The sequence below is a fragment of the Symphalangus syndactylus genome, chromosome 8 (assembly GCF_028878055.3).
Source record: "Symphalangus syndactylus isolate Jambi chromosome 8, NHGRI_mSymSyn1-v2.1_pri, whole genome shotgun sequence".
NCBI classification, from domain to species: Eukaryota; Metazoa; Chordata; class Mammalia; order Primates; family Hylobatidae; genus Symphalangus; species Symphalangus syndactylus.
Genome location: NC_072430.2, coordinates 77,141,225 through 77,160,264, shown reverse-complemented (window position 1 = coordinate 77,160,264; position 19,040 = coordinate 77,141,225). Strand labels below are relative to the sequence as shown.

General features: G+C 38.6%; 1 protein-coding gene across 4 annotated transcripts in view; it reads right to left on the bottom strand.

The window, feature by feature from the left end:
• MAP3K20 (mitogen-activated protein kinase kinase kinase 20) overlaps nt 1–19,040 on the bottom strand; it is a 204,406-nt gene that overhangs the window by 102,967 nt on the left and 82,399 nt on the right. The window lies entirely within an intron of this gene.

The following is a 19,040-nucleotide window of genomic DNA, read 5'->3' as shown; positions in this document are numbered from 1 at the left end:
CACTCAGCTAATTAATTTTTTTTTTTTTTTAAGAGATGGGGTCTATGTTGTCCAGGCTGATCTTGAACTCTTGGGCTCAAGCAATCCTCCCACCTTGGCCTCCGAAAGTGCTGGGATTACAGGTGTGAGCTACCACGCTCGGCCTTAGTTTTCTTTTATGTACGTTTACAAAGATATATATGTGCCCAACAAGTATGTGATTCTGCTAAAGTTGTCTTTCTTGAAAGTTTAACATTTCTACTGAAGCTTTCTGAAAATTTAAAAAGAAAATGGGGTTGAAGAAGCGATAAAAGAGGTGCTTACTAGCAAGCCCACCTGACTGATAATGGAGGAGAATGACTGAAGAGATACCCCATTTATTTACAGTGAAGGTCCTCTTCCTAATAGTCAGATATATATATTTTGCAAAATGTCTGTTCTGAGAGGCTACAGCCAGATTGAACTTCTGTTGGTTAGATGAGTCAAAATTAAGGTAGAGATTTTAAAATGTTAATGGAATCGATTCAGGTAATACCCACTTATTTATCTAATCATTTATGCAAAATATATTATTGTTCTCCTTCTGTATGCAAGGTACTATAAACATATAAAGGTAGATTCTTGACCTTCAGTGGTGATTTGATAGGAAGCCATATTTATACATTTTGAAATGTGTTAAATACTAGAAAGTGGTACTAAAGAGTGACATGGTAAAAATAAGTTGTATTTATTAAACTTAATTTTTAAAACAAACCAGATACTATAGTATATATCTGCTAATGTCAATAGAAAGATGATCTCTACATAAATCATATATTCATCAACATTTTATGACTTTTATGGAGATAAAATATGGCTAATCAAGAATTATAAATATAATGAGGTATAAAATCGCGTAAGTTAAATATAGAAAATATTTAGTATTTTTCAATGAAAGGCATATTACTGGCATTAAGTAGACAGGAGATTTATAAGTCCCCATCCCAGAAAGAGGATCATCAAGAAGAATGTCAGCAGTTAATGAAAATGGAGACACTTTGGTCAGAAAGGGACTACCCTTTGGGAATGTGTACACTATGAATTAGTGTTATTTGCCATCAATTTTTTTCATAGGATAAGAGTTGGGGTTTCATTAAGAACAGCTGTGAAACTGGTTTTGAAGGTGGTGTAACTAGGTGGAAAACAAGTTTGACGGTTGGCATAGGGTCAATATGAAATTGAGATAAAGAATATCATTGATTGCATGAGACACTTATCAAGCTTGATTTGACAGTGTTTTCTTATAGTAATACATGTGTCAAAGGGGGCTATCACTGCTTAATCAAACAATTCCTTAACACTTATTGAGTGCCTCGTGTGTTCAGAGGGGTCTGTGTTCATCAAGCACTTGTGTATTCAGAGGGGTCTGTGTTCATCAAGCAATCTTCTTCTCATAGTTTAGTTTCTCAAGTAGGAAGAAGATGTATTATTTGTGCAACACAACTATTCATCCAGATGGCAACTCTACTTCTTAGTAAGAAATAATGAAGTTTTTTGTAAAAATAGAATGCATGTGCAGTTTGGAAATCACAAAGCCCCCATTTTAAGTGGTAGGACCAACTGCGAATAACGCATTAAAGTTCAATGTAAGTAAAGCAATAGAGTTAATGTTTGAGCCAGTATTTGTCAAACCAAGGCAGTGTTATCCTTCGGAATATTCTTTGGGGCACGTGAATTTTGTGACCATTAAAGATTTTTGTATCAATAAAGAATAAATACAAGAATATTCTGAATCCTTGGATGACCCCTTTACAATGCAGCATGATGGGATTTTCAGTGTTCCAGCTAGTTTCCATGTTTATATTTAAGATATTGCCAAGTGATATCTTGAGGGGATAGGATTGATCATTTCAGGTGCCAGTAAGCATGTGTAACAGCTGTTAGGCTGGCAAATGCTAATGTCAAAATAACAATCATTATCCTATATCCCTTTGTTGTGCTCACATTTTTTGCGAAAAATTTTGCAGCATAATTTCCAAGTAAATGATATTTTCATGAAATAAGATTTTAGGTTCTTATATAATAAACTAAGAATCTGATTTAACATCATAAAAACAACATGTTATTTTAGAGTGCTGTACTGATTTCATGGAAATGGGCCAACAGTAAACAGAGGCAGATTGAATAAGTGATATGTTTGTAATAAATGAAGGTCAAATGACATCATGATGTTAGCAATTCAAATAAGCTCCAATAAAAACAAGTGTTAACCAAATTATTAAAACCTGTGTTGTTGCAATCACCCTCTGACAGCAAGCAGATATACTCTCTGGATTTTGCCTTTATAGGCACCTGCTTGCAAGAGCTCATGAAAAAAAAAAAAAAACTGTTCCAATAAATGTGTAGTAAATAATTTCTCACTGAATTGCTGTTTTTCCTTTGTTTTCCAGATTTATATTCTGGCATAATCTAGCAAATGAGCTGCGCATCAAAATAATGGATTAGTGGTTTAAAAATGCATTCACTGTTAAAAAGAAAACATGATAATGATGAAAGCTAAAATAATGGTCCATCATACAAAAGTATGTCTTTTTACACTATTAAAACCAACATAAGCCATTTATTTTCAGTAAATATAATTGGATAACAATTGTTAATTTAAACTGTATTGATTCTATTTTTAATTGAAAAATTGGTTTTGAATTTACCTGTATATGAGAGTTATAAGGAGTTAATTCTTAGTTTTGTGTTTATGTATATTTAAGTTACACAGAAATAATTTCAGTCAACATGTGAAATCTGGAAGACTAAAAGTTTCTATATAAAAGATCTACACATTTCTCAGTGTGCAAAATGCTGTTGTAGGGAGTCGGACCCAATGTCCAAAGCAGCATTATTCACAATAAACAAAAGGTAAAAACAACGAAAGTGTTTATCAACTGACAGATAAAATGTGAGGCTGTATATAAACACAATGAAACATTATTTCAGCTGTAAATAGGAATTAAGCTTGGATATGCGCTGCATCATGAATGGGCCCTGAAAATATTATGCTAAGTAAAACATGCCAGGCACAAAAGGGCAGATACTGTATGATTCTACTTATATAAACTATCTTGAACAGACACATTCAGCAATAAAGAAAGCAGATTAGAGGTTGTAACCAGGGGCTGCTGGGAGGAGAGAATGAGGAGTTATTGCTTAATGGGTACAGCATTTCTGTTTGGGGTGATGAAAATTTTTGTAAACAGACAGTGGTGATGGTGCACAACACTGTGACTACAATAAATGCCCCTGGCCAGGCACAGGGGCTCATGCCTGTAATCCCAGCATTTTGGGAGGCTGAGGCAGGAGAAGAGAAGCACTTGAACTCAGGAGTTTGAGATCAGCTTGGGCAACATAGTGAGACCTTGTCTCTATCAAAAATAAAAAATTAGCCGGGTGTGGTGGCACATGCCTGTGGTCCCAGCTACTCAGGAGGCTGAGGCAGCAGGATGGCTTGAGCCCAGGAGGTCAAAGCTGCAGTGACCTGTAACTGTGCCACTGCACTCTAGCCTGGGCAACAGAGTGAGACCCTGTCTAAATAAACAAATAAATGATACTGAATTACACACTTAAATACGTTGAAATAGCAAATTTTATGCTATGCATATTTTACCACAATAAACAAGTTTAAAAAATGGTACTCTACACTTTTGCAGAGATGAATGATCAGAGTCTATATATTCAATAGTCATCTTAAAGTTACACAAACTACAGTCTAAGTATCATTAAGATAAATATGTAATTTTCCAAACTAGGACTTGGAGGATCTAAGAAAAGACTGGGACAGACTGCAACAGTACAATACATTTTTAGACAGAGTCTCACTCTGTCGCCCAGGCTGGAGTACAGTGGCGCAATCTCCGTTCACTGCAACATCTGCATCCCAGGTTCAAGCAATTCTCCTGCCTCAGCCTCCTGAGTACCTGGAATTACAGGTGCACACCACCACACCCAGCTAATTTTTGTATTTTTTTTTTTCAGTAGAGATGAGGGTTTCACCATGTTGGCCAGGCTGGTCTCGAACTCCTGACCTCAGATGATCCATCTGCCTTGGCCTCCCAAAGTGCCAATTTTAACTCAGGCTCTCAGGTTCTCCATAAAGTAAAGGACCCCAATCTGAGATATAAATGGAGGAATCAAGCTCTATTCATAAAAATGTCTAATAGTCACGTCCTATTAGGGTACCAAAATGTCTCTACAGATTATTGTTTGCCTGCTCTTATTGTTTCCAGCTGGGGCCAGTTCCTTTCTCCCCTCCTCTTTCCTTTATCGGAAAAATTACAGAAGTTTTAGTTTGTTAATTAACCTGGGAGGTTGTCAGTATTTTGTTATTTTTATTGGCATTTCTACAAGTTTACAGGGGAAAATGAGCCATTAGCTCAGTTTGCCATGTTTCCAGACATCGACTAACACACAGGTTCCAAACGACTGATTCAGAGATATTAAAAGAAGTTAAATATCATAGTTTTAATTATCTTCCTTTAAAGTATTTCCAACAGTTAAAAAATATCTCCATCTTCAGAAGGACTCTTATCCTTCAATTCAAAACTTTTTTTCAACCTAATCCCAAATTTTATTTTGTTTATTTAATTTTGGAGAGCTGCCATAGACTCCTTAAAGATTCTGTGTCTTTAAAGCTTGTTTTGCAAACATTGACAAATGGGACTAATTAAACTGAAGAGCTTGTGCACAGCAAAAGAAACTGTCAACAGAGTAAACAGACAGTCTACAGAATGGGAGAAAGTATTCGCAAACTATGCATCTCACACAGGTCTTATGTCCAGAATCTACAAGGAACTTAAAAAAGTTTACAAGCAAAAAGCAACCCCATTAAAAAGTAGGCAAAGGACATGCACAGACACTTTTCAAAAAAGGACATACATGCGGCCGACAAGCATATGGAAAAATGCCCAACATCTCTAATCATTAGAGAAATGCAAATCAAAACCACAATAAGATACCATCTCACACCAGTTAGAATGGCTATTATTTAAAAAATCCCAGCACTTTGGGAGGCTGAGGCAGGCAGATCACGAGGGCAAGAGTTCGAGACCAGCTTGGCCAACATGGTGAAAACCTGTCTCTACTAAAAATACAAAAATTAGCTGGGTATGGTGGCACACACCTGTAATCCCAGCTACTCCAGAGGCTGAGGCAGGAGAATTGTTTAAACCTGGGAGGCAGAGGTTGCAGTAAGCCGAGATTGCACCACTGCACTCCAGCCTTGCGACAGAGCTAGACTCCGTCTCAGAAAAAAAAAAAAAAAAAAAAAACAGTCAAGAAATAACAGATGCTGGTAAAATTGTACAGAAAAGGGAATGCTCATACACTGCTGGTGGGAATGTAAATTAGTTTAGCCATCATGAATGGCAGTTTGGAGATTTCTTAAAGAACTTAAAACAGAACTACCATTCAATCCAGCAATTCTATTACGTATATTCCATCACTGGGTAATGGAATATAATGGGGGAAACCCAAGGGAATATAAATCATTCTACCATAAAGACACATGTTCGTCACAGCACTATTCACAATAGCAAAGACATGGAATCAACCTAAATGCCCATCAAAGGTAGACTGGATAAAGAAAATGTAGTACATATATACCATGGAATACTATGCAGCCATAAAAAAGAACAAGATCATGTCCTTTGCAGAAACACAGATGGAGCTGGAGGCCATCATCCTAAGTGAGCAAAGGCAGGAACAGAAAACCAGATACAACATATTCTCACTTAAAAGTAGAAGCTAAACACTAAGTACACATGGACACAAAGTAGGAAACAATAGACACAGGGGTCTACTTGAAGGTGGAGGGTGGGAGGAGGGTGAGGATTGAAAAACTACCTATAGGGCACTATGGTTATTACCTGGGTGATAAAATAATCTGTACACTAACCGTGCGTGACACACAATTTACCCATGTAACAAACCTGCACATGTACCCCTAAACCTAAAAGTTAAAAAGCTTGTTTTACACCTTTTGTATTCCATTAATATACTCTATATGTATTTGTGATAAATATTGTAAAAATTAAATTGAGTTCACTGCTTTTTGTGAAAGAAAGCAAAGATACCAACAACAACCTGTTAATGGGTATAGAATGAAAGGAATCGTTTATGAAGCCCCACGTCATAAGGCTGGCAGGTTCCATTTACATCTTATACTCAGGACAGGCTTTTCTCTCTGATTGTCAACAGCTACTTTCCTCCACCTAGCAGCAAGATTGTGTCTCAGCGGGGTCCGTGCTTCTGCGTGTGATGTGGCACTGACACAAGGTACACCTCCTTTGCCCATGAATGTCAATTACTCCTTCAAGTCCTTTAGTGTGTGTGGTATTTAAGCACATAACTCCCCGGACCCTGATCTCTGAGATCCTCACCAATTTTTTTTTTGGAGACGGAGTTTTATTCTTGTTGCCCAGGCTGGAGTGCAATGGTGCGATCTCGGCTCACTGCAACCTCCGCCTCCTGGGTTCAAGCGATTCTCCTGCCTCAGCCTCCTGAGTAGCTGGGATTACAGGCGCCTACCACCACGCCTGGCTAATTTTTGTATTTTTAGTAGAGATGGGGTTTCACCATGTTGGCCAGGCTGGTCTCAAACTCCTGACCTCAGGTGAGCCACCTGCCTTAGCTTCCCAAAGTGCTGGGATTACAGGTGTGAGCCACTGTGCCCAGACGGTCCTCATCAATTGTAAGAGTCTATCATTTCATCAGAGTGTGGTGGTAAGAGAAAGGAAAGTGGTTCATCCAATCACTCAGCTGAAGCCATCTCCTCACTGCACTCTACGTCCAAGGCTCTCTCCAAAAACTGCATCTCCAAAATACCAATATGATCCAGGGTCACTATGTTCCCCCAAAGTTCAAGAATATAGGAGATGATCCTACATTTTTTAAAAATAAAAATTATGTGTATAGAAAAAAGGCAAGGAAGAAAGAAAACATTATTGTAGTCATCTATTTCTAAGTGGCAGAAAGAATAGAGATCGTAATTTTTTTTGTTTCCCAAATTCTTTACAATAAGTCTATGTAATTTTTATAATCAAAAAGCAGTACAGGCATGTTATATGTAATATATATAAGAACATATGAATATGAAATTTAAAATATTTATTTGCATGGAAAGATTCTCCCTAGGATTCGGTCAGGAAAAAGTGAAGCTCTTTCTTTACCTTCCCAGGACTACGGTAGGCATATAAAAACTCGTTTAGTTAACCACTGACCTGTGATTTTCTCCCGATACGGCTCTGGAACAAACTAGGGTTCACTCGGGTTACTCTTATAGAAGGCCATAGGTTCTGAGAGGCCATGAGACCAAAGACATGGATACTGGAAACCACGTGGGCTCTAGATGGACTTCAACCTACTCACTATGCATGTGGTTCAGCATTTTATTACATAATGCTCCTCTCCCTTCTCGTGTCTGCTCCTATGGTCTGCTACCCTTTAGAAGAGCCTTTCCTACTTTGCTCCTCTTATAAAATATCTAGTATAATACCACATGAGTGAGAAAAGTCAGATACCCTACATATAGGAAGCACTCAGTAACATTTAAGGGATGAATGAACAGTATTTGATGATAATGATATTCAGTGTGTTTAAATAATTATGGAGAGCCCATGTTAGCAAACGTTAACCCTGAACCGTACAGTGAGAAGTGTAAAATGCCGGAAGGTATGAATTTGCTTCAGTATTCATTCTGCTCTTTTACATGTTTAAGGGTTACTTAGGGTACATTTCATAAGAATAACAGTCAATCAATTATATAATTGCAGTAGGAAGCACAGTTGAGAGTTATGTTCACTAGTTCATTGTGGATTTAAACTTCAAGAATGAGGATTTGGACAGCTGCACTTTGCCTCTTTGTAGGTACTGTTGCCCAAGGCAAGTACATGAGCACAATTTCTTGAGAATCCTTTACTGCTCTGCATTCTTCAAGCATGCCCTTGCCTTTGCATTGTACTTTTTCTTTGCCTTGTACTTAAATGTAGGGTTTTAAGATTAAGCAAGGATGAAAGGCTTACTTAACCTTAAACCCTCTATTTCCAATTTTCTACCCAATATATTTTGCCATGTATTTCCAAAGTCACCTCTACAGATGAGCCAGCCTTTTGCCAAGTCCACATTCAATACCCATTATTCGATCTGAAAGCTACAGTAGGTGCTCCTTTGCTGTGTGCTGACAGATGGACCCCTGGTACTCAGTAGTGGGGCCACATTGCACAAAAGCTCCATTCCTAGGCCAGGGCCAGTATCATAAATATCCACAACAAATGAACCAGGGTCTCCTCAGTGCAGCATACCTCTTATCTTTATCACTACAGAGTCCAGAACTATTTTACTTAGCAGCAGAATGTGAACGCAAGGAGAAATTATTGATTTAGAAACTCCTAAAACAGTATTTACAAATCTGTAAGGTCAAAACAGCTAGATCTTTCAGGAAAGATGTAGGGAGAGCTTCCCTTGCCTGCTAATTGTTTCAGGCTCTGACTATGAAGAAAACGAAGGAGAGTTTTCAATCTCAGTTATCAAAAGTATAAAAGTTTCATGATCCCAGGATCTTGACTGAGTCAAAAACAAAACAAAATGGTGCTTAAAATTCAGTGCATTTTTACCCCAAGAGTATCATAACCAGGGGCATTTTTTTTAAATAAAAAGAAAAAACTTCATTCTTACATGTATGACAAGATGGCAAACCAGCCTTTCTACGTCTAAAACTGCTGTGCTACAACTTTAAAAGCAGGCTTGGAGGATTTTCAACCCTGTATATAATCACCAGAGAGTCATACACAGGTCATGCCCTTCGAGTCACTTTGGACTTAACAAGACCATTCAGTCACAGTCACATAAAAAGCAGCAAACTTCACAATTCCATAGGTTCTTTTTCAAATGATGCTCTTTAGGTATTCAGGGCAATAAAGAAGGATAAATGAACTGAATTCAGACCCATAATAGAATACATCCTATATTCTGAATGATGTTTGACATCATGAAGACTTTTCTTTGGAAGAAAAACAGTTATGAATGATATGAAAAAAAAATACACCAGTCATTTCCCCACTCTTCTTAAACAACTGAGATGGAGTCACCAGTGCTGGGAAGTCTCCTATTGCTCAATGGTATTCCTGGTGTGATGCAGCCAACTCACTGCGTGCAGTCACTTGGGAGGAGCCTGGGCTTCCCTCCAGGGATCTAGAGCTGCTCTCTAGTTAAGTACATACCCAACTAAGGGCAGACTCACCTGGCAGGATAGGAGGGTGGCAAAAACTGGATGAAACAGAGTGAAGATTTAAGACCAGAGATTCAAGAGCTATTTCCAAATTACAAAAAGGCAAAGAGATTTTACATTCTTTGTGCTCACACCAGAATGTCACTGATAACATGAAAAAGTAAGGCCAGGTGTGGTGGCTCACCTCTGTAGTCCCAGCACTTTGGGAGGCCAAGGCAGGCAGATAACTTGAGCTCAGGGGTTCGAGACCAGTCTGGGCAACATAGTGAGACCCTATCTCTACAGAAAAATGCAGAAATTAGCCAGGCATAGTGGTATGCGCCTGTAGTCCCAGCTACTCAGGAGACTGAGGTGGGAGGATCACTTGCACCTAGGAGGTCCAGGCTGCAGTGAGCTGAGACTGTGCCACTGCACTCCAGCCTGGGCAACAAAGATCCAGAAAAAAAAAAAAAAAGAAAAGAAAAGGGAGGCAGGAAGGGAGGGAGGGAGGGAGGGAGGAAGGAAGGAAGGAAGGGTAAAATATATTGAAACAACCTGTACTCAGTTTGGGTGACAAAAGCACAAACAAGAATTCAGTCGTCTTTCCATCAAACAACGTATGTAACCTGGTCAAAGCAATCACACGGAAATTATCCCCAAAGCAAATCCCCAAATGAGGCTTCAAACTGGAACTAATGAATGATTAGGCATCTAAGAAATTGAATAGCAATATAACTTAATCAAATATTGGACTAGGTGAGTAAAAATTTAATTCTGTTCCAAAATGGATGGCCCTAAAGCCACCTGGTCACTCTGGGCCTTTCTTCCTTCCTACAAAATGACTTGCTGGCACAAAATTATCATTCAGATCCCTTCATGCTTTACATTTCTATCCATTTTTGTGAAAAAATTAATGTATTAACACCACACAGAGTAGGTGCTCAATAAATATGTGACAAATGGATTGGAAGTAATTAACCATGTTGTATTAGGACATCCTCTGGAGTCACACAGGCTTTGTTATAATGTTGGCTCTGCCACTTATCAGTGAGGTGACTTTGAGGAAGTAATTTAACCTGAGACTCAGTTTTCTCATCTGTAAAAGGCAGATAGTAATCCTACTCCAGTGCCCAGCAAATGCCAGGTTGCTCCACCAATGCTAAGTCCTTTCTCTGACATCTTTCCCCTTCCTTTGTAATCAATGATCATTCAGAGGCAAGTCAAGCTTATGAGTAAATTCCTATGTCTTCCATCAATGGATTCCATTTACATATTTTGCTTGTTTTAATTAGCCTCATGTAGTTATTATATTCGACTGTCCTTGTTTACTTATGTTTTTACCTAAATATAGCACTTTGACATTTCCAAAGCATTTATCTTACCTGACTCTCACAAATGATATTGTATTGTATTTAAGTGTTGAGAAAATTGGGTCTTTGATTTGATTTTCTCAAGCTTACTTGCCTAGTAAATGTCAGTAATAAAGTCTGATGGCCAGGTCGCCTACCTCTGCATCTTTTCATATATTTTCCTCTCCCTTTCTCCCTTTAAAAAAAGTCCAGTAAAATCACAGGTCCTTCTAAACATTTTTTATTAAAACTTTCCCCTGCTCAAAGAGATTTCAACTTGCAGACTCCTCTAGAATACTAGCTAACGTGTATTGAGTACCTACTATGAGCTAGGCCAAAAACTTCATGTAGATTGAACCCTTAAATTCTCACAGCAAACCATGAGTTAGGGCTTACTATTAATCTATTAATTAATCTATTAATCACCCTTTCACAGGGGAAGAAACCTAGGCAAGAAGAAACTTTAAAACTTGCCCAAGGGTACAAGAAATGGCAAAGCCAGGTTTTTAATACAGGTAGTATGATCTCAAAGCCCTGCTTATAATCAGTAAACCATACCACTCCACTTCACAAACCTAATTTGAATACAGAATAAAATGAAAGCAAATATTAACAGGTCTAGAAAATTTCAAAGCTCTCTTTAGTTACAGAAGCGTGAGAAACAACTCATCAGCTTCCTCTTAGGGCCTGAGCTGCTGTCCCCACTATAAGATTTCCAAGTCTTCCTGACACTCAACTGTGCAGAATCAGGTCCAGAACCAAGATCTAACTCCCTACAGGCACTAGGCCATCAGGCCAACCAGCGTCAACCAAATTTATAGCTAATAAAACCAGTTAATTGCACAGCAGGAGGCACTCTCTCTCTATGCAAAAATTACACGGTTAGAAATTTTGAGCGACTCTCACAATCTGATTAGCTAAGTGCTTTATAATATTACTCTCCAGTGAAACAGAGTTTGATTATTTACATCCCATATGAGAAATGTTTGCCACATTTATTATGGAAATCTACAAAATCATTTAAAAGAATTTAGCAAATTTAATTTTAAAATAGTCTGAAAGTCCTTTAACATCTTTTAGACTCCAATTAGTGTCTTGAACACTTGGATTCTTCAGCTACATTACTGATTTTACTATTTTGGGGTTCTGTCAGCATAAACAATAACTAAAGGCATATATGTGTGATAGCTGGCAGACATTTTTAGTTTTATTAATTGCAAAAAAAAGAAAGGTTCCAAACCCTAACTAATACATAGTAAAGATAATCTGGAATCATAGAATATTAAGAATGGAAGGGATTTGAAGTCTTCCAGTCTTTTCCTTTCTAGTCCTCAACTACAATCCCACTTTAAGGCAACTCCACTCTTAAAGGCAAAAGATCACTTTTCCCCTAACGGCTTGATGAACAGATTGCCTCCATTTGAATGAACTGGCTCATACTTAATAACCATCACTCCAGCCACCATCTTTCCTTTTGCTAACAAAGGAGTCAAAAGGGACACCCATATTTTCAACTGCACAGGGGTTGGTGGCCCTAACCCCTGCATTGTTCAAGGGTTGACTGTATTTTATAGCGTATCTCAAATTGCAGTCTTTAAAATAAGATTTCAGGGGTCCACAGATTCACAGATCCTTGATGGCCCATGAAATCAAAATTCAAAGAAACACTGGCCTAATCGAAGGGTTACCTCTTGGTTTCCCATCTGTACATACAAATACTATTTCCTTGACTTTGTCTACTCCAGGAACTTTCACCAGCATTCTACTTTAGCTCCTTATGACCATCTCTTAGGTACTGGTACCAACAGTGGCCTGTTAGGAACCAGTTCGCACAGCAGGAGGTGAGCAGCTGGCGAGCGAGCATTCCCGCCTGAGCTCCACCTCCTGTCAGATCAGAGACAGCATTAGATTCTCAGAGGAGCACAAACCCTACTGTAAACTGCACATGCAAGGGATCTAGGTTGCATGGTCTTTATGAGAATCTAATGCCTGATGATCTGAGGTGAAACAGTTTTATCCTGAAACCATCCCCCACCACCTGTGCCATCTGTGGAAAAACTGTCTTCCACAGAACAAGTCCCTGATGCCAAAAAGGTTGCGGACCGCTATCTTAGACCCTTTTATTACCCAGCCCACTTAGAAACCCTTCTCTGACCTCAATCTCTTATGCTTACTCCTGTGAAACCAGCTCTTCGGTTGACCAGGTTGAGGCTTCTAGTCCCTCAATTCCTTTCTAATAAATGGGGTTCTACTAAAAGAAACAGAGATCCAAAATAATGGTACTTTAAACAAGATAGAGTTTTATAACAAATTAGTCTTGAAATAACAAAATGTCTCAAAACACAAAGGCTGCAAGAATCCCAATATGGCGGCTCAACAATTTATTGTTCCACCGTCCTTAGCACTGGCTTACATCCTCGAGGCTGTGTGGTGGTCCCAGGGTAACCCTTGAAGTTCCAAACCGTTAAATTTACATTCCAGGCAGCCAGGAGGAAAGTACACCAGGGTATCCTCTTAGGTCAGCTTCTTTTAGAAAGCTTTCTCAGCAATCTTATCTAGAAAGTTCTACCTATATCTCATAAATGAGTTCTATTTTCAGGAAGGGCTGGGAAATACAGTTTTAAGCTGGGTATAGTGGCACATCTAACAATACAGGAATGCTAAGGAAGACCAGGAGAATATTACTGGGTAAGGAGCTAATAATTAATGCCATATCTATCAAGCTATCAGAGATCAAGGTTCCGTTTAATGGAAGAGTCTTTAGGGTACCACAACAACATTTTGCACTCCCTAGTCAAATAATCCCAAAGCATTCTTGCCAAAACCCTAAAGTTCCAGTCCCCATCCTACCAATCTCTAAGTATGGAAAAAAATCCAATAATTACCTTTCTATGCCCCTCAGTACTTTCAGATAAGCTTTCCTGACAGATCTGTACTGAGACAGTTAACATGGTGTAGTTATGATGTGTACATTTATTGAAAGCTAAAGGATGGAAGCAATAATTTTGAGTCTCTCCAGTTAGTTTCCTCTTTCATTCTCCATTCAACATTCACCCAACAAATATTTATGAAGTATATATGATGTGCCGGGCATTATTTTTTGGCGCTAAGGACAGTACAAGACAGCAAAACCTTTTTCCTCATGGAGCCTACTATCTAGCTGGAGAAGACAGACAATAATGATATCAAGAAATACACAAGATAATTTTCATAAGTAAGCTACAACACACCTCAGCTCTTCTCATGTCTTCTAGTACTCTTGCTTTTTCATCCTCAGTAGATTACTATGAATACTCTCACATTAGGGAAACAGGTAGAACTTCCCTCAGCACTCCTAACCTTACACCTATGCCTTTCTTTCTGTCTCAGAGAAAAATGTACCCCTCCCCTTCCCCAGATTTCACCTCTCCCTCTTCTCAGAGGATATTGCTCTCCCATCAATATTCTTTCTGAAATATTCCATCTGTTTCTAGTTCCATCCTCTAGGCCTAAGAAAATGTTTTTCATCTCTCCAAAAAACAACTTTTCTTGACCCTTCCCTCCTTCTCAAACTACTTTCCTGAACACCAAAACTTCTTGAAATAATACTTCACACCAAGTTCCATTTCCTCACTTTCTATTGTCACCCTAATCCCATTATATTTGGTTGGATTTTTATACTAATGCTAAAGTTTCCCTAAGTAACTTGGAATTCTGATCTTTTCTTTCAAATATTCTATATAGGTTATAGTCTGAGTTTTAAAATTAAATGTAACCATGCCTTTCCTTAACATTCTGATATTGTCCTTAGTATCTACATTACTTTATATACTGATATGAATTAAAACAAGGATGGCAGAGTGCATCCAGAGTGTTGGAAGTCAAATAAAAAGAAATAAATTCCTGCTATCAAGGGCTTATCGACTATCATGGGAAAAATAAAAGTACCTATTAACAAGATGCCACATAACAACCATCAGAAGTACAAAACACATGAAGGATCTGTATAAAAATTATGGAAGTTGGGAGATAATGGACAGTGTCAACTAGACCATGAAGAATGGATTAGGCTGGGCACGGTGGCTCACGCCTGTAATCCCAGCACTTTGGGAGGCTGAGGAAGGTGGATCACCTGAGGTCAGGAGTTCAAGACCAGCATGGCCAACATGGTGAAACCCCATCACTACTAAAAATACAAAAAATACAAAAAATAGTCAGGCATGGTGGCACACGCCTATAATCCAAACTACTCGGGAGGCTGAGGCAAGAGAATTGCTTGAACCTGGGAGGCAGAGGTTGCAGTGAGCCAAGATCATGCCACTGCACTTCAGCCTGGGCAACAGAAAAAGACTCCATTTCAAAAAAAAAAAAAAAGAATGGATTCCATTTGGGTTCATAGCTGGGATGGGCTGCATGCCTAAGAAATGGCAGCACTTTTGTTTGGCTGGAATGTGGTGTAGTGATAGGGTAACAGGCAGGTAATGGAACTGCTAACACACAGCAGTATGACTGCTTACATATGCCAAGCTGATTTTTATCTCAAATTTCAGTAGGAGTGACTCCTAAAAAGCAAGAAAACAAACAGTCGACTCTCTGTATCTGCGGGCTCCATATCTGTGGATTCAACTGACTACAGACCTAAAATATTAGAAAAATTTAAAAATAACAATACAACAATAAAAAAAACAAGTAAAAATATGTGATGAGAATTAGAGAGCATTTACATTGTAATAGGTATTAGGAGTAATCTAGAGATGATTTATACAGGAGGATACATGTAGGTTATGTGCAAATACTACATCATTTTATACAAAGGACTTAGGCATCCACAGATTTTGGTATCTGTAGGAAGTCCTAGGACAAATCTTCTGCAGATACCGTGAAATGACTAATTCTTAGGTTTACTTCAAAGAAATCTTCCAGGATCAGCAAGGCCTACAGAGGTAAAAGAATCACTACTTTCCCATAAGTTAGAACTTAAAGGTCATCTGCTCTAATTGTCTAATGAAGTAACCCTCTTAGTAATATTCTAAGAAACAGGCATCCTACTGACTGAACACTTCCAGTGACAGATGAACACCAGGGAAACAGTAATGCATTGTTGGAAATTTGGAAATGATCAACCTAAACGGGTGTCAGCAGAGATATGTCAAGTCATCCTAAAGTGAAAGACCCTTCCAGGCCAGGAGGATGGAGAATAACTTGATAGAAAGTTTTAACATATTTAATAAAATTGTGTGAGTACTCAGAGGTAGTCACGGATGGTCAGTTACAAAGACTTAGAGAAAAGTTAAAGAGATGATAAGCCCTAACAGGGGAGGGGTGAAAATGGGAGGCATAACAACTTCTCCAGTAAGGTGGGCCTCCTGTTGAAGGGTAGGTAAATCGATTATCAGCTGAATGTGGTATCAGAACATATTCAAATCCTATTACTAACTGTTCTTGCTCTGAATTCACATTCATAAAGCAATCTTTTATAAGTTTGTTTCCCATACGCCTTATATAAAAACAGAAAATTTAGAGATTAGCAATATGGTTTATTTAGTCTCAATCAAATTATGTGTGATTTAGCATCCTTGAGAGTCCATTCAACTCTGAACTCTTAAGATTAAATTTCCAAATGCATAAATCAGAAGCCACTTCAACAGGGACCTATTTGGGCAGCTACCAGCATTCCCTAGAGTGTGCCTTCACTATATTCTTGGGAGCCTCAAATCTCCTAAAGTAGGAAACTATTTTTCAAGATAGCCTATTCTACTTCTACTATGTCAAATTACTAGAGTTGACCTGTGTAACTTGTGGTGCAAGTCTTGATCTTGCTTGCTGTTTCTATTTCAGCTCAGATTTTTATCTCCTTATTTCTAAATACCATCTCACCCCAAATTCTAATTTTTCTCTTTGCTTGAAGATTCAGCAGGGTGTCCTTAATCTGACTGTCACTCTACTTAACACCTTACTATCTTTGAGCAGAAAGGTTTTTTTTTAAAAAGGCTCCTTTAAGAGCCTTCGATAAGTGGTACTTAACAACACTGTAACTGGTCCCTTCTTCCATGCCTGTTGACTGAAGTAGTGTTTGTGTAACAAATACCATTTATTTCATGCAACAAAGCTTAGAACCTAGGGGAGATCAGAGACAACAGGCTTCAATCTGTATTTTGAGTTCTCTAGGTAGAACTCTTCCCATGTAACAACCTATAATCATCACTAAAAGTCCCAGACAAAATAATCCAAGATTTTCTGATTACTGCTATCAACTACGTATGACCTTCAAGAGACAAGAATCGTTCTGCATGTAAACAAATATAAACCTCGTGATGACTGATGCAATATACCAATCTACATCAGAGCAACATTCTGGCAGCCTGAGACATTTATTAACAAAATACACAGATGGTCATTGCTGAATTGAGCTGAGATGTAATGGTCCAACAGTGAGCCCAGAGATGAAGAAAATAAATTCGAACATCAACATGTTTTCCAGGAGATAAAAAATCATGGGCTATGAAGCATGAGAGTATAGATCCTGTTAAGAGCCTATAGAAAGGTATATAAAATTTGAGACAGATGAGGCAGACCACGTAGTTTATTATAATTCTTTTGCAATGAATGAATGTAATAACTGTGGAGTTTCAGAAGTTGTAAGCTGAGTACAATCTGACTCATACATTACAATAGCTGACACCTATGGAACATTTCCTGTGTATCAACACTGGCTCATCACTTTACATACATTAACTCATTTAGCCCATAGGAGAAATACTACTATTATTCCAGTGTGTCACTAAGAAAGTAAGGAACAGAGAGGTTAAGTAACTTGGTCATATAGCTGAGAAGCAGTGAAGCCAAAATTCAAACTAGGCAATCTGGCTGCAAAGCCTATGAATTCAATCATGACATATGAACATAAATTCTCAAAATCACATAGATGTACCTGCCTGCACATTTCTATAATATTACATATAAATAAACTCACCTATTACTAGACATATGCCTAGGCCTTTGTACACAGTAAATGTTCTAACATATTTAGTAATAGTTGATCTGAGTATGGAAGCAACTCTAAGATCACAATCAAGTCACCTACATTCTAGGCTTGCTTCTGATACTGAATGGCTGTGTGACTTGGGGCGTCAGCTTATCTATTAATAAAATGTCAAAATGTGGAAGTAAAAGGGACAGATGGAATGATCTAGTCTCTTCAAGTCTAACATTCTGACTTAAATCTAATTTAACTGGTATAGGGTGGGGCTCAGGCATGGGTGCTTCTTAGAAGCTTCCCAGCTTCCAAGGTGAGTCTAATATGTAGCCAGGATTCTTAGAGTAAGTGTCAGAGGGTTTTCCACAGCAGCTGTTTCATTTTACATACCCCCAGAAGGGTTTGTGGGTTCTAACTTCTCTACACCCTTGCCAACACTTGTTATTGTCCAATAACAAGTGAGTGGTTCTGTGGCAAGCTAAACTGTAGCCTAGTTGCCTTGGAGTCTGAAAACCCTGGAGCTAAATTTCAGCTCTATCATGTACGAGCTGTGTGGTCTTCCAAGTCTCTCAATTAAGTGTGTTTTTTATATGTAAAATAAAACCAGTATCCACTTAACACAGTTACAAGGACCAAACTCCCATGTAAAGTACATGCTAGACACATGGTTTTCCTCAATAAATGTTAGCTGCTAGAAATTGTACCTACATTAAAACAATTTTTTTTGGCCGGGTGTGGTGGCTCACGCCTGTAATCTCAGCACTTTGGGAGGTAAAGGCGGGCGGATCACAAGGTCGAGTTCAAGACCAGCCTGACCAACACGGTGAAACCCTGTCTCTGCTAAAAATATGAAAAATTAGCCAGGTGTGGTGGTGTGTGCCTGTAATCCCAGCTACCCAGGAGGCTGAAGCAGGAGAATTGCTTGAACGCGGGAGGCGGAGGTTGCAGTGAGCCAAGATCCCCCATTGCACTCCAGCCTGGGTGACAGAACGAGACTTTGTCTCAAAGAAAGAAAAATGTTTAAGGATATGCAGAACTGAACTCGGATACACAGAACATCAGCCAGAACAATCAATTGCTGGAAAACAGATCCACAGACTGACAGCAATAGCACTCTCTCTTTTATGAGAGAAGAGGCCAAAACGACTCTGTGTAGGACGCTGACCACAAACCAAAAAGAATCTAGAGAATAGCGCGTTGGAAAAGTGTTAGAACACATGTCATCCTGCATAGTCAGGTCAGGCCACAACTGGCGAAAGAATCTGAATTCAAAGACCAAGATATACTGAGATGACCACAAGTTGTTAGTAAGCCTCGTTCTGCAAGCTTCCAAATAAATCTCTTAAGTCACCCTGCTATTTTAAAAAATAAATTGCCATGTTGACAGAAATTGAACATCACTTCTCTTTTCCACTTACAAGATATGGAATCTGGTGTACCATCTTTAGACTCACAATCACCATATTTGCAGAACAAATCTGAATTTGATGGGGGCAATTCTTGTGTTTCTATTTTCTGTCCATTC